The sequence below is a fragment of the Anomaloglossus baeobatrachus genome, chromosome 4 (genome assembly GCF_048569485.1).
Source record: "Anomaloglossus baeobatrachus isolate aAnoBae1 chromosome 4, aAnoBae1.hap1, whole genome shotgun sequence".
NCBI lineage: Eukaryota > Metazoa > Chordata > Amphibia > Anura > Aromobatidae > Anomaloglossus > Anomaloglossus baeobatrachus.
This window is the reverse complement of record NC_134356.1, coordinates 235,914,228-235,928,239: the sequence shown is the minus strand read 5'-3', so window position 1 is coordinate 235,928,239 and position 14,012 is coordinate 235,914,228. Positions and strand designations below refer to the sequence as shown.

Here is a 14,012-nt window from a genome sequence, read left to right as displayed (position 1 = left end):
CAGTGATCTGCCTGCTGTTTCAGAGCTGTCCACACCTCTTCTGCATTGTGGGGTTTGTCACCTATGCAGATTAGCTTCAGCACAGCCTGTTGCCGCTTCCCCGAGGCAGTGCTGCAGTGCTTCTGTGTCGCCCTGGACAAGCCAGGGGCCACAGAGCACAACACTTACACACCCCACACTCCCTGCAGGCATATCATAGTCAAAACACAAAATCCTTGTTGCCTTCCCCAGGGGCTGTTGTCCACACCAGGGGGTGGAGCCAGGCGGTTGGTCTCCACCCACCAAGGAGGAGGGAAAAAACAGGCAGTGAGAGTTAAGCTAAGGAAGTTGAAGGAGGAAAGTAGTAGAGAGGAGAAAAGTGACAGCAAAGAGCCTGAAGTTGGTCCGGGTGTGTGGCCCGGACAGGACAGCAAGGTTGGCAGGATGTGGTGACCGTCTGCAGTGGAGGCCGATTGAAGTCTGCCATAAGGACCGTGGACGGGTGGTGACCCGGCCGTACCGGACCGGTATACAAAGAGAAGCCAGCACCATTGGCAGGGGCCTTTCGGATCCCGGCAAGGCTTGGTGTCGCCGTGAATTTGCCAAATCCGTTAGTGAAGGGGACCTCAGGGTTTCCAAACAGCCAACTCACGATAGAAGGCAACCGTCCAACCGTGAAGGGGAGACACCGCCACCGCCAAGGGCAACCATCTCCCAGGGCCAGCGCCTGTGGGCAAAAGGGGCTCCTCCGGCCCATATCCAGGTCGGGGAGCGGGTTACCGGTGGGAAACCATCCCTACCAACACTGAACTTAGGTGCAGGGAGAGACAGTCATCACTAACCTGCAGGAAGGAACAACCGCAGCCGTCCGAGGGACCCGTCCATCCAGCCACTTGTTTTACCGTGAACTGTGTCATCATCATTGGGCTGAGTGAGTACCTCCGTGCCGTGCGGCACAGCGCTGCCCCTGCGACCTTGCACCTCATCAGGCCCCGCAACCCGCCTGTCATCCATCTCTACCCCATCACCGGGCCCTGGGACAACCAACCCCCCTACCCACGGCGTGGAGAAATAACAACAAAGCTGCTCCCTGTCACAGGCTCCCGGGATCCCCGTCCAGAGCAGCGGTGGTGTCCACACAATCACCACAACCGTGGATGGCGTCACGGACAATATCCCCAAAACCCAAACGACCCCTTTTCACTCACGGGCGATGAGCGCCGCTCGAGTCCCCGGGATCTGGCCATCGCTCGAGCCACCGAGCAGCAGCAGCCGTAGAGCAGCGGCAGCCGGACCCGAGCAGTGGGAGAGCGCAGCGTCCCCTCCTCCGCCCGCAACACTTCCAGCTTGGGACTGGTGTGTAGGGTAAAGTGGATGAGGATGCGCAGGAGGAGGAGGAGGCTGAGGAGCATGACATTCCGGAGCTGTAGAGTGTGGGTGAAACCCTGACTGAGGTAGGGCCTGCAAAACTTGGTGTGTGAAGGACGTGTTCCGTCCCTCGCTCAGACTGGGTCCCAGCTTCCACAATATTAACCCAGTGTGACGTCAACGAGATGTAGCGGCCTTGCCCACATGCACTTGTCCACGTGTCTGTGGTTAGGTGGACTTTGGCTGAAACAGCGTTGTTCAGGGCACGTGTGATGTTTTGTGACACGTGGTTAGCAATGCGGGGACGGCACACCGGGAGAAATAGTGGCGGCTGGGGACCGAGTAATGTGGGACAGCTGCCGCCATCAGGTCGCGGAATGCTTCTGTCTCAACCAGCCTAAAAGGCAACATTTCCAGCGCAAGCAGTCGCGAAATGTTAGCATTTAGAAGTGTGGCATGTGGGTCGTTGGCAGTGTATTTGCGGCTGCGTTCAAAGGTTTGCTGAATGGATAACTGAATGCTGCGCTGGGACAAGGATGTGCTTGATGATGGTGTTATTTCTGCGTGGGCAACTGCAGGTGCAGGGCCGGAGAAGGCTTGTTCTCGGGCAGCATGGACAGGGGATTGGCTCGCATGCACAACAAGCGAAGACAAAGAAGTGACATCAGCAAGCACTGCTCCTCGACTCTGTTGTACATCCCACAAAGTCGGGTGCTTGGCTGACATGTGCCTGATCATGCTGGTGGTGGTCAGGCTGCTAGTTTTTGTACCCCTGCTGATGCTGGCACGGCAGGTGTTGCAAATGGCCTTTTTAGAATCATCTGGAGCCAACTTAAAAAACTGCCAGACTCGGGAAGACCTAACATTTGTACAGGCACCTTGTGTCGTGTTGTTCCGGGGAACAGTTGCCTGACGTCTGCCTGGGGCCACCACCCTGCTTCTTACTGCCTGTTGGGATGCTACGCCTCCCTCCCCCTGTGCACTGCTGTCCTCGCTCTGCATATCCTCCTGCCAGGTTGGGTCAGTTACTGGATCATCCACCACGTCGTCTTCCTCTTCCGCACCCTGCTCCTCCTCCTGACTTCCTGACAATTGTGTCTCATCATCGTCCACCCCTTGTTGAGACACGTTGCCAACTTCGTGAGAACGTGGCTGCTCAAATATTTGGGGATCTGTACATACAATCTCGTCATGGCCCACTTCAACAGGAGCTGGCGAGAGGCCAGAATGTGTGAATGGAAACGTGAACGAACAGCTCTTCCGAGTGTCCAAGTGTGGGATCAGTAATGTCCGTGGACGTGAACTCGGCCTGGTGGTAGGAAGGAGGATCAGGTTCTGAAATGTGCGGTGCAGTATCACGGCTACTGACACTTGACCGTGTGGAAGACAGAGTGTTTGTGGTGGTGCCAATCTGACTGGAAGCATTATCCGCTGTCCAACTAACAACCTGTTGACACTGGTCTTGGTTCAAGAGCGGTGTACTGCTGCGGTCCCCAAGAATTTGGGACAGGACGTGCGAGCGACTAGATGTGGCCCTCTGTTGTGGCGAAATTAGAGCTTGCCCACGACCTCGGCCTCTGCCTGCACCACCATCACGTCCACTTCCTTGTTCCTTGCCAACGCCCTTGCGCATTTTGCAATGCTGTGCTGATGTGTATTCACTAGACTTGTGCGTTATATCCAAGTTTTTGCAAAACGCACACAAGTGCAGCGGAAAGCTGCCACCAACAGGCACACACGTGCGGTTTTTAAATGCAAGCACGGAGGCACTAAGAACCTAACAGGTCTCTATCCAGGGACAACGTGGAGCCTCCCAATTTTTGGCTGCCCTGCCAAAGGGCTATACTATAATACACCCACTTCCTTACAATGGGCACTTCAAGTTTACAGGCCCTCATGCACGTCTCTACCCAGGGACAATGTGGAGCCTCCCATTTTTTGGCTGCCCTGCCAAAGGGCTATACTATAATACACCCACTTCCTTACAATGGGCACTTCAAGTTTACAGGCCCTCATGCACGTCTCTACCCAGGGACAACGTGGAGCCTCCCAATTTTTGGCTGCCCTGCCAAAGGGCTATACTATAATACACCCACTTCCTTACAATGGGCACTTCAAGTTTACAGGCCCTCATGCACGTCTCTATCCAGGGACAATGTGGAGCCTCTCAATTTTTGGCTGCCCTGCCAAAGGGCTATACTATAATACACCCACTTCCTTACAATGGGCACTTCAGGTTTACAGGCCCTCATGCACGTCTCTACCCAGGGACAACGTGGAGCCTCCCAATTTTTGGCTGCCCTGCCAAAGGGCTATACTATAATACACCCACTTCCTTACAATGGGCACTTCAAGTTTACAGGCCCTCATGCACGTCTCTATCCAGGGACAATGTGGAGCCTCTCAATTTTTGGCTGCCCTGCCAAAGGGCTATACTACAATAGACCCACTTCCTTACAATGGGCACTTCAAGTTTACAGGCCCTCATGCACGTCTCTACCCAGGGACAACGTGGAGCCTCCCAATTTTTGGCTGCCCTGCCAAAGGGCTATACTATAATACACCCACTTCCTTACAATGGGCACTTCAAGTTTACAGGCCCTCATGCACGTCTCTACCCAGGGACAACGTGGAGCCTCTCAATTTTTGGCTGCCCTGCCAAAGGGCTATACTATAATACACCCACTTCCTTACAATGGGCACTTCAGGTTTACAGGCCCTCATGCACGTCTCTACCCAGGGACAACGTGGAGCCTCCCAATTTTTGGCTGCCCTGCTAAAGGGCTATACTATAATACACCCACTTCCTTACAATGGGCACTTCAAGTTTACAGGCCCTCATGCACGTCTCTACCCAGGGACAACGTGGAGCCTCCCAATTTTTGGCTGCCCTGCCAAAGGGCTATACTATAATACACCCACTTCCTTACAATGGGCACTTCAAGTTTACAGGCCCTCATGCACGTCTCTACCCAGGGACAACGTGGAGCCTCCCAATTTTTGGCTGCCCTGCCAAAGGGCTATACTATAATACACCCACTTCCTTACAATGGGCACTTCAGGGTTACAGGCCCTCATGCACGTCTCTACCCAGGGACAACGTGGAGCCTCCCAATTTTTGGCTGCCCTGCCAAAGGGCTATACTATAATACACCCACTTCCTTACAATGGGCACTTCAAGTTTACAGGCCCTCATGCACGTCTCTATCCAGGGACAATGTGGAGCTTCTCAATTCTTGGCTGCCCTGCCAAAGGGCTATACTACAATAGACCCACTTCCTTACAATGGGCACTTCCAGTTTACAGGCCCTCATGCACGTCTCTACCCAGGGACAACGTGGAGCCTCCCAATTTTTGGCTGCCCTGCCAAAGAGCTATACTATAATACACCCACTTCCTTACAATGGGCACTTCAAGTTTACAGGCCCTCATGCACGTCTCTATCAAGGGACAATGTGGAGCCTCTCAATTTTTGGCTGCCCTGCCAAAGGGCTATACTATAATACACCCACTTCCTTACAATGGGCACTTCAGGTTTACAGGCCCTCATGCACGTCTCTATGCAGGGGCATTGGTGAACCTCACAATTTTGGACTGCCCTGGCAAAGGAAAATACTACAAAGACTCACTTCCTCAAAATGGGCACATTAGACTCAAGAGGCCTTCATGTACGTCTCTTCTCAGGGACATCGGAGTGCCACACAATGTTTTCACGTAAAATCTTTCATGTATTAATCTCAAAAAGTAACATACACCAGCTCTATCTCACTATTGGGTATGTGCCCTTAACATTTCTGCCATGAAAAATCATTTTGGGGTCATTTTGGAAGGTTTTCTGGTGAGTCCGTAAAAATGGCGTGAAACGCGGACAAAATTGTTCACAGCTGTGACTTTTGAGTGATAAATGCTTCAAGGGGTCTTCCCCATGCTGTTGCCATGTCATTTGAGCACTCTTCTGAGACTTTTGTGCCATTTTTAGGGTTTCTCCATGCTGCCGGGGGGTCATTTCACAAAAATACTCGGGTCTCCCATAGGATAACATTGGGCTCTTTGCTCGGCCCGAGTACACGAGTATCTTGGGAGGCTCGGCCCGAGCTTCGAGCACCCGAGCTTTTTAGTACTCGCTCATCACTAGTCCACACACATCCTGCAAAAATGGACAAAATGTGCCATACCTCAAATAGTGAGATATTAGTTTATATTTTGGCCCAAAATACGTAAGCTCGCAATCCGTTCGTCAAGGATTCTCACACTTGCGAGTCCCTACACTGAGTCCCTACACTAGTGTGCATGTCTTATGCTAAGCAGCCGCCCCTCCCCCCTAATGTGGAGGTTGAGTGGCTGTGACATCAGCATCTTGCACCTCGGCTGCAGCCATCTTTATGAGGAAGGCTCACCACATTCTGTGTGTGCACATATCATTTGTCTTGGCTCCTTTTTGGTGTTTTTTTGATATAGTTCTTTGTGGTTTTTCTAACTAATTCAGTGTAGGGACTCGCAAGTGTGAGAATCCTTGACAAACGGATTGCGAGCTTACATATTTTGGGCCAAAATATAAACTAATATCTCACTATTTGAGGTATGGCACATTTTATCCATTTTTGCAGGATGTGTGTGGACCTTTTGAATTCAGGTGGTTAAATGGTGAGCCTGTCATGTGTTATGTACTCATAGTGCTAACTGACCCGCCTGGACCTGGTGTTGTGCGTCATTTATAGGCCATTATTCAGACACTGTGCGTCTCGTGTATCCGTGCGAGATGCACCTATATAGTGCTGTTTTACCCGCCTGACCTGGGTTTCTGGCGTCATTTATAGGTCACAGTTCAGACACTGTGCATTTCACTCATTATATGATGGGCTCCCAGTGCAAGCCTTATTAGTGTGCATGTCTTATGCTAAGCAGCCGCCCCTCCCCCCTAATGTGGAGGTTGAGTGGCTGTGACATCAGCATCTTGCACCTCAGCTGCAGCCATCTTTATGAGGAAGGCTCACCACATTCTGTGTGTGCACATATCATTTGTCTTGGCTCCTTTTTGGTGTTTTTTTGATATAGTTCTTTGTGGTTTTTCTAACTAATTCAGTGTAGGGACTCGCAAGTGTGAGAATCCTTGATGAACGGATTGCGAGCTTACATATTTTGGGCCAAAATATAAACTAATATCTCACTATTTGAGGTATGGCACATTTTATCCATTTTTGCAGGATGTGTGTGGACCTTTTGAATTCAGGTGGTTAAATGGTGAGCCTGTCATGTGTTATGTACTCATAGTGCTAACTGACCCGCCTGGACCTGGTGTTGTGCGTCATTTATAGGCCATTATTCAGACACTGTGCGTCTCGTGTATCCGTGCGAGATGCACCTATATAGTGCTGTTTTGCCCGCCTGACCTGGGTTTCTGGCGTCATTTATAGGTCACAGTTCAGACACTGTGCATTTCACTCATTATATGATGGGCTCCCAGTGCAAGCCTTATTAGTGTGCATGTCTTATGCTAAGCAGCCGCCCCTCCCTCCTAATGTGGAGGTTGAGTGGCTGTGACATCAGCATCTTGCACCTCGGCTGCAGCCATCTTTATGAGGAAGGCTCACCACATTCTGTGTGTGCACATATCATTTGTCTTGGCTCCTTTTTGGTGTTTTTTTCATGCGGCTACTACACTCTGGCTACCGAGACCTATGTCAATACACCACCGGGTGTGTTCACCGATAAAGTACTCATGGTACCATTGGAGAGAGAACATCCACTCCCAGGAGTTAGATACAACAAGGCTCCATTGTAACTGTGTCTACTCTTTTCACAGGATAGGTGGAACTTCTCCTTCACAGACCATGGCCTATTTAGGCTCCTCCAAATGTTATCTCCTCTCATCTTCAGTACCTTCCCACTCCGAAATTGCCTTGACAGTATTAGGGCAATGCTACAGTCTGGTTCGCAGTCTCTCCCGCAGTCTCTTCCAAGTACCATTACCAGACAGTTCCCCTTGAATTTTGTCTTCTCTCTTGCACACTCTGGCGACTTAACTTCTCCTGCCTACTACTCTCCTTCCCGCACTTTTGGCTGGGTTAATCCATTGCCACAGTCAGAGAGGAACAGTGACTCTCCTAGCTAGTCCTTAAACAAACAGCACACAGGGGAGCATTATGATCTTAAAGTCATCATTCATAGGGGGGACACTCCTATGTACCGCCTCTCTTAACGATGGCCGTCCTCGGCCATAATGATGCGTGAGCTCTCAACTGTGAGCAAAAGTCTATTCTTTCAGGCTCACAATGTTTAAAACATGGTCCACAGTGAAGCATGTCTGCTTTGTAAGGTCACACTTCCCATGTTTCACTCAGGTTGCCCTTGGGGTGTTTTTTTTTTATCATACTAGCACTTAGTTTCAGGGCTGAAGTGATACCTCTTGAATATGGTCTTGTCCAGCATACATTCTCTTCATTAACTGCTGGCCAGCTAATCACCTGATAGATTGCGATTGTCCGGCCAGTGGTTAAAGAAGAGAGTGTATGGCTGGACAAGACCCGATTCAAGAGGTATCGCTTCAGCCCGGAGACTAAATGCTAGTACTAGAAAAACACCCCAATGGCAACCGGAGTGAAAGCTGGGAAGTGCGACCTTACAAAGTAATCAAGAGAGTGTATGATGATTGTCCATCAATGTTTACAATGTGCAGGTCAAGAGTGGGGCATCTGATGATTGGCTGGTTACAATGTTTCAGACATTCTCCGAAGCCTGTTGACATCGTTATTCTCAGTAGCAAAGTGATAATGAATGATAAAATCAACCTTCGTCAGCGTAGTTCTAGGGTTCCCAGCTTGGCATTCTCAAGGTAGGACAGAGGATTGGTATCTGTCTGGACCTGAATGTTGCTCCTAATCAGGAAGCACACACATTTCTTGGTCATGACCCATACCAGGGCCCATAGCACTAGACAGCATGAACTATAATTATAAGGGTTCCATTTGGTATCCCATAGGGACCTGCTGTCATAGGCAATGACCCTTTTGCTTCCATCGTGTATTTTTTTCAGAGGACTGTGCCCAGTCCATGAAGGCTGCTATTCCTATATAGAAGGAACAGTTTGTCAAAGTCCACATTAGCCAGAATCGAGGCTGACGTCACAGCATCTTTCAGGGCCTAGAAGACCAAGTCTTGTTTCTGATTCCAGGGGACAATTTGATTCTTTGGAACTCCATCTGTCCTTCTCAGGAGCTCATTCACATTCAGGTTCATCACCTGTTCAAAAAGTATATGAACAGAAACCATATGGATATATCGTGAGTAAGGGTTGTCAAACATTCCTGGGTCAGATAGCAGGATAGCACATCAGAGAATAAGGGGATCGACAGAGGTGTAGTAAGGTCCAAAGTCAGAATACCTGAAGTGTAGTGGATCAGAGCAAAAGTACTAGGCAAAAGGAAGGTCAGTTGAAGTCAGAGGTCTGGCCACAGGGATCAGAACATGAACACCAAATGCAGATAAACAGGCCAACAAGCTCAACTGAGCAGGGTGCTAGGACTGCCAGTGCTCTGGATAAACTGTTCAGCTAAGTAGCTCTGCCATTACTGGAAACAGAGAACAACTGCAGAAACCTAGCATCTCCAAAATGAGATTGGATGACTGAGATATCATTCAAAACACTGACAGCTCAACACTCCCTAGCTGCAGGTTGGATGACTGAGCTGACACTCACCGAACTAACAGCTCAACATGCCCTTATCTGTGAATCACCTACTAGTACTATCTACTACTACTCACCTAACTAAAATAGTTAACCTTTCACTTTCATCCAATAATTGTTTCTCCTCTTTCAAACAAGCCACCATAATCCCTTTGCTAAGAATAAAATCCTTAAGGTCCAGTCACACTAAGCAACTTACCAGCGATCCCAACAACGATAGGGATCGCTGGTAAGTTGCTAGGAGGTTGCTGGTGAGCTGTCACACTGCGACGCTCCAGCGATCCCACCAGCAACCTGACCTGGCAGGGATCGCTGGAGCATGGCTACACGAGTTGCTGGTGAGCTCACCAGCAACCAGTGACCAGCCCCCAGTCTCCTAGTTACAGCACACATCAGGTTAATTAACCCGATGTGTGCTGCAGCTAAATGTGCACAGAGCAGGGAGCAGCGCACACTGAGCGCTGGCTCCTTGCTCTCCTAGTTACAGCACACATCGGGTTAATTGCCTGATGTGTGCTGCAGCTAAATGTGCACAGAGCAGGGAGCAGCGCACACTGCTTAGTGCTGGCTCCTTGCTCTCCTAGTTACAGCACACATCGGGTTAATTACCTGATGTGTGCTGCAGCTACATGTGCACAGAGCAGGAGCCGGCAGCACAGGCAGTGAGAGCGGAGGAGGCTGGTATCAAAGGTAAATATCGGGTAACCAAGGACAGGGCTTCTTGGTTACCCGATGTTTACATTAGTTACCAGCCTCAGCAGAAGCTGGCTCCCTGCTCACTGCACATTAGTTGTTGCTGTCTCGCTGTCACACACAGCGATCTGTGCTTCACAGCAGGACAGCAACAACTAAAAAATGGCCCAGGACATTCAGCAACAACCAACGACCTCACAGCAGGGGCCAGGTTGTTGCTGGATGTCACACACAGCAACATCGCTAGCAACGTCACAAAAGTTGTTCGTTACCAGCGATGTTGCTAGCGATGTTGCTTAGTGTGACGGGGCCTTTAGACCAAAACTGCTCAGTTGTCTACAGACCTTTCTTCCCTTCATCTCTACACTCCTGGAACATTTGGTCTACTCTCAGCTAATCTGTTGACTTTCAGATAAATTTCTTCTGCACCCTTTACAATCCAGTTTCTACTCTTTATACTCTAAAGAAACTGCCCCCACTAAAGTTTCCCACTATCTAACAGCTAATTTTAATGGTCAATACTCCCTTCTGATTCTCCTGAATGTCTCTTCATTTAATAATGTGGATTACCAGCACCTTCTCACTATGCCATTCTCTATCCGTTTCAAGACTACCTCTCTTGGTTTTCCTCCTATCTCTCTGACCACTCCTTCCATATATTTTGTTGATGGCTCTCTTCATCTCCTATTTTCTAAACAGTTGAGGTTTCTCAGGATTTAAGGTACCGTCACACTAAGCAACATCGGTAGCAACATCGCTGCTGAGGCACAACTTGCTAGCGATGTTGCTGTGTGTGACATCCAGCAACAACCTGGCCCCTGCTGTGAGGTTGTTGGTTGTTGCTGAATGTCCTGGACCATTTTTTAGTTGTTGCTCTCCCGCTGTGAAGCACACATCGCTGTGTGTGACAGCAACAGAGCAACAACTAAATGTGCAGTGAGCAGGGAGCTGGCTTCTGCGGACGCTGGTAACCACGGTAAACATCGGGTAACCAAGAAGCCCTTTCCTTGGTTACCCGATATTTACCTTCATTACCAGCGTCCGCTGCTCTCATGCTGTCAGTGCCGGCTCCCTGCTCTCTGCACATGTAGCTGGAGTACACATCGGGTAATTAACCTGATGTGTTCTGTGGCTAGGAGTGCAGGGAACAGGGAGCCGGCACTGGCAGTGTGAGAGCGGCGGACGCTGGTAACGAATGTAAATATCGGGTAACCAAGGGAAGGGCTTCTTGGTTACCCGATGTTTACCGTGGTTACCAGCATCCGCAGAAGCCGGATCCCTGCTGCCTGCACACGTAGTAGAGTACACATCGGGTAATTAACCCGATGTGTACTGTGGCTAGGTGTGCAGGGAGCCAGCGCTAAGTGGTGTGCGCTGGTAACCAAGGTAAATATCGGGTTGGTTACCCGATATTTACCTTAGTTACCAAGCGCAGCATGCTTCTATGTGTAGCGACGCTCCAGCGATCCCTGCCAGGTCAGGTTGCTGATGGGATCGCTGGAGCGTCGCTTACTGTGACATCTCACCAGCGACCTCCTAGCAACTTACCAGCGATCCCTATCAGGTTGTATCGTTGTTGGGATCTCTGGTAAGTTGTTTAGTGTGACTGGGCCTTTAGTCCTAGCCCCCTACTCTTTTCTCTATACACAGCCCCTATTGTGCAAGCCATCAGTAGATTTAGTTTCCAGTGCCATTGTTATGGTGATGACACCCAATTATACACATCTTCTCCTTACATCACTGCCACACATTACTATAAAGTATCAATGACTGCCTTTCTGCCTGTCTCTAACATCAGCATTTATATGTCTGAAACAAAATCTTTCCAAAACTGAACCACTTGTGTTTCTTCCCTGTACTGACCTAACTAAACCTGATATTGCCATTTCCTTGGGTGGTTCATCATGCATTCTCTCCTAGGGTTGTATTTGACTCAGAGTTTTCCTCCATTCCCTATATCCAATTACTCATTCACTCATGTCACCTGTGGGTCAAAAAGATCTCCAGAATCATTATCTTATCTTTCTAACACTGCAAAAAAAAATATTGTTGCTTTTATTTTTTCTAGCCTTCAACACTATTAATTAGTTTCCCCTCTTATTAAACACTCTCATAGCCAACTATTCTGAATGCTGCAACTAGAATCATATTTTTTTCCAGCTGCTACACTGATGCTTCCATTCTGTACCAGTCATTATACTGATTGTCCATTTTGTAGAGAGCATATTCTAAACTTGTCACTCTTACACACTGTTCTCCCTTCCTAAATTTATTCAGAAATCTGGTCCCTTGTATCACCTTTCTCTACACCCTATATGCACTTATTAGCACTTTGTGTCTGTACTTATACATATATTGGCTGATGACCAGTTCTTAAATGTCCCTATTTTCATTATACTGATGGCTGGACCATAAATGACAAGCACTTTTTAATTTGTGTATCACTCTAAAGGGCGGCATCACATGCTATGATATATCGGGCGATATGTCGTCGGGGTTGCGTCATTAGTGACGCATATCCGGCATCGTTTGACATATCGTAGCGTGTGACAGCTACGAGCGACTGTGAATGAGAAAAAATACTCACCTTATCGTTGCTCGTTGACACGTCACTCATTTTCAAAAAATCGATCGTCCTTCTGCGCGCCGGTTGTTCATTGTTCCCGAGGCAGCACACATCGCTCCATGTGACACCCCGAGAACGATGAACACAGCTTACCTTCATCCCGCCAACAATGCAGAAGGAAGGAGGTGGGCGGGATGTTACGTCCCGCTCATCTCTACCCCTCCGCTTCTATTGTCCGGCCGCTGTGTGACATCGCTGTGACGCCGAACGTCCCTCCCCCTTCAGGAAGAGGATGTTCGTCGCCCACAGCGAGGTCGTTCAGGAGGTAAGTACATGTGATGGGGGTTACCGACTTTGTGCGCCACGGGCAACAAATTTCCCGTAACGCACAAACGATGGGGGCGGGTGCGATCGCACATGCGATCGCACGATAAATCGCCGCTTGTAAAGCGGCCTTAACTCCACTTGCTAATTGCTGAATTATGCTTCATTCGTTAATGTCTGCTATTGTCAGTACATGTTCCCCTTTAAGTTGTACAATGCTGCAGAATATGTTGCAGAATATATTGTTGCTATATAAATAAAGATTACTATTGTATTATTACGACTACCTAATACCACATTACTAGATCAGCAAGTAATGAAGTCTAAAATAAATAAGGATTTTTCTTCATAATTAAGGAGTTTGGGAATATGATTGTGAGGTATGTGCATCCTTTCCCACAAGCTTGTGGTGTGAGTTGGTACCAGGACAAATATAGCTAGAGAAGAAACTACTGTATTTTTAGGATTATAAGACACACTTTTCCTCCCAAAATTTTGGGAGGAAAAGGAGGGGTGCGTCTTAAAATCTGAATGTGGCTTACTGGGGGGTGGTGGAGTGGGGTCACAGGAGGCAGGGCAATGCTGTATGCTGTGGGTGGCGCTGTTCTGTGCGGCTCTGTATGGTGCTGCTATGTGTGGCTCTGTGTGGCGGGCGGCACTGTTCTGTGTGGTGTTGCTCTGTGCAGCTCTGTGTGGTGGGCTGTGCTGCTCTCTGTGGCTCTATGTGGTGGGCAGCGAGGCTCTGTGTGGCGGACAGCGAGGCAAAAGCCATTCTGAAGATGTCGGTGGTAAAGGCTTCAAATTATGGCACCCAGAGTCGGCGTGTGGGCATATTGAGCTCTTGGCTCAAGCTGTCAACTGTGCTTGCACTGACTCCAGCTGCCATTTCTTTAAAGACTGCACCACTGACATCTTTAGATTGGCAAGTGCATCACCATCCACAGCGATCACCAGCATAGAGCAGCGCTGGTTGCCCCAGCACAGAGCAGCACCGGCTGACCCAGCACAGAGCAGCACCGGCTGCCTCAGCACAGAGTAATGCCAGTTGCCCCAGCACAGCGCCGCAGCCCGCTGTGACCATGTGGGCCCCCCTCTGCACCTCCTGCAGCATCACCATACTTTATCACTGCCCCTGTCTCTTTTGAACCCTGCTCCACCACCGCTGCCGCCCCCTTCCGGTATGACACTACTGGATTATAAAACGGATCCCATATTTTTTTTACCCTTTTTTATATCTCTAAATTTGGGGTGCATCTTACCCAGTGTGTCTTGTAAAATGAAGAATATGGTATATTGAAGTGGTAGTTTACGGCCACTTTCTCGGAAGATGCCTTTCAGGATTTAGACCAACACTCTGGCTATTTATGAAATATTTGAGGTCAAATAACAACTGATTGT

General features: G+C 49.1%; 1 protein-coding gene across 1 annotated transcript in view; it reads right to left on the bottom strand.

The window, feature by feature from the left end:
• LOC142302376 (dynein axonemal heavy chain 3-like) overlaps positions 1-14,012 on the bottom strand; it is a 2,626,214-nt gene that overhangs the window by 1,557,525 nt on the left and 1,054,677 nt on the right. The window lies entirely within an intron of this gene.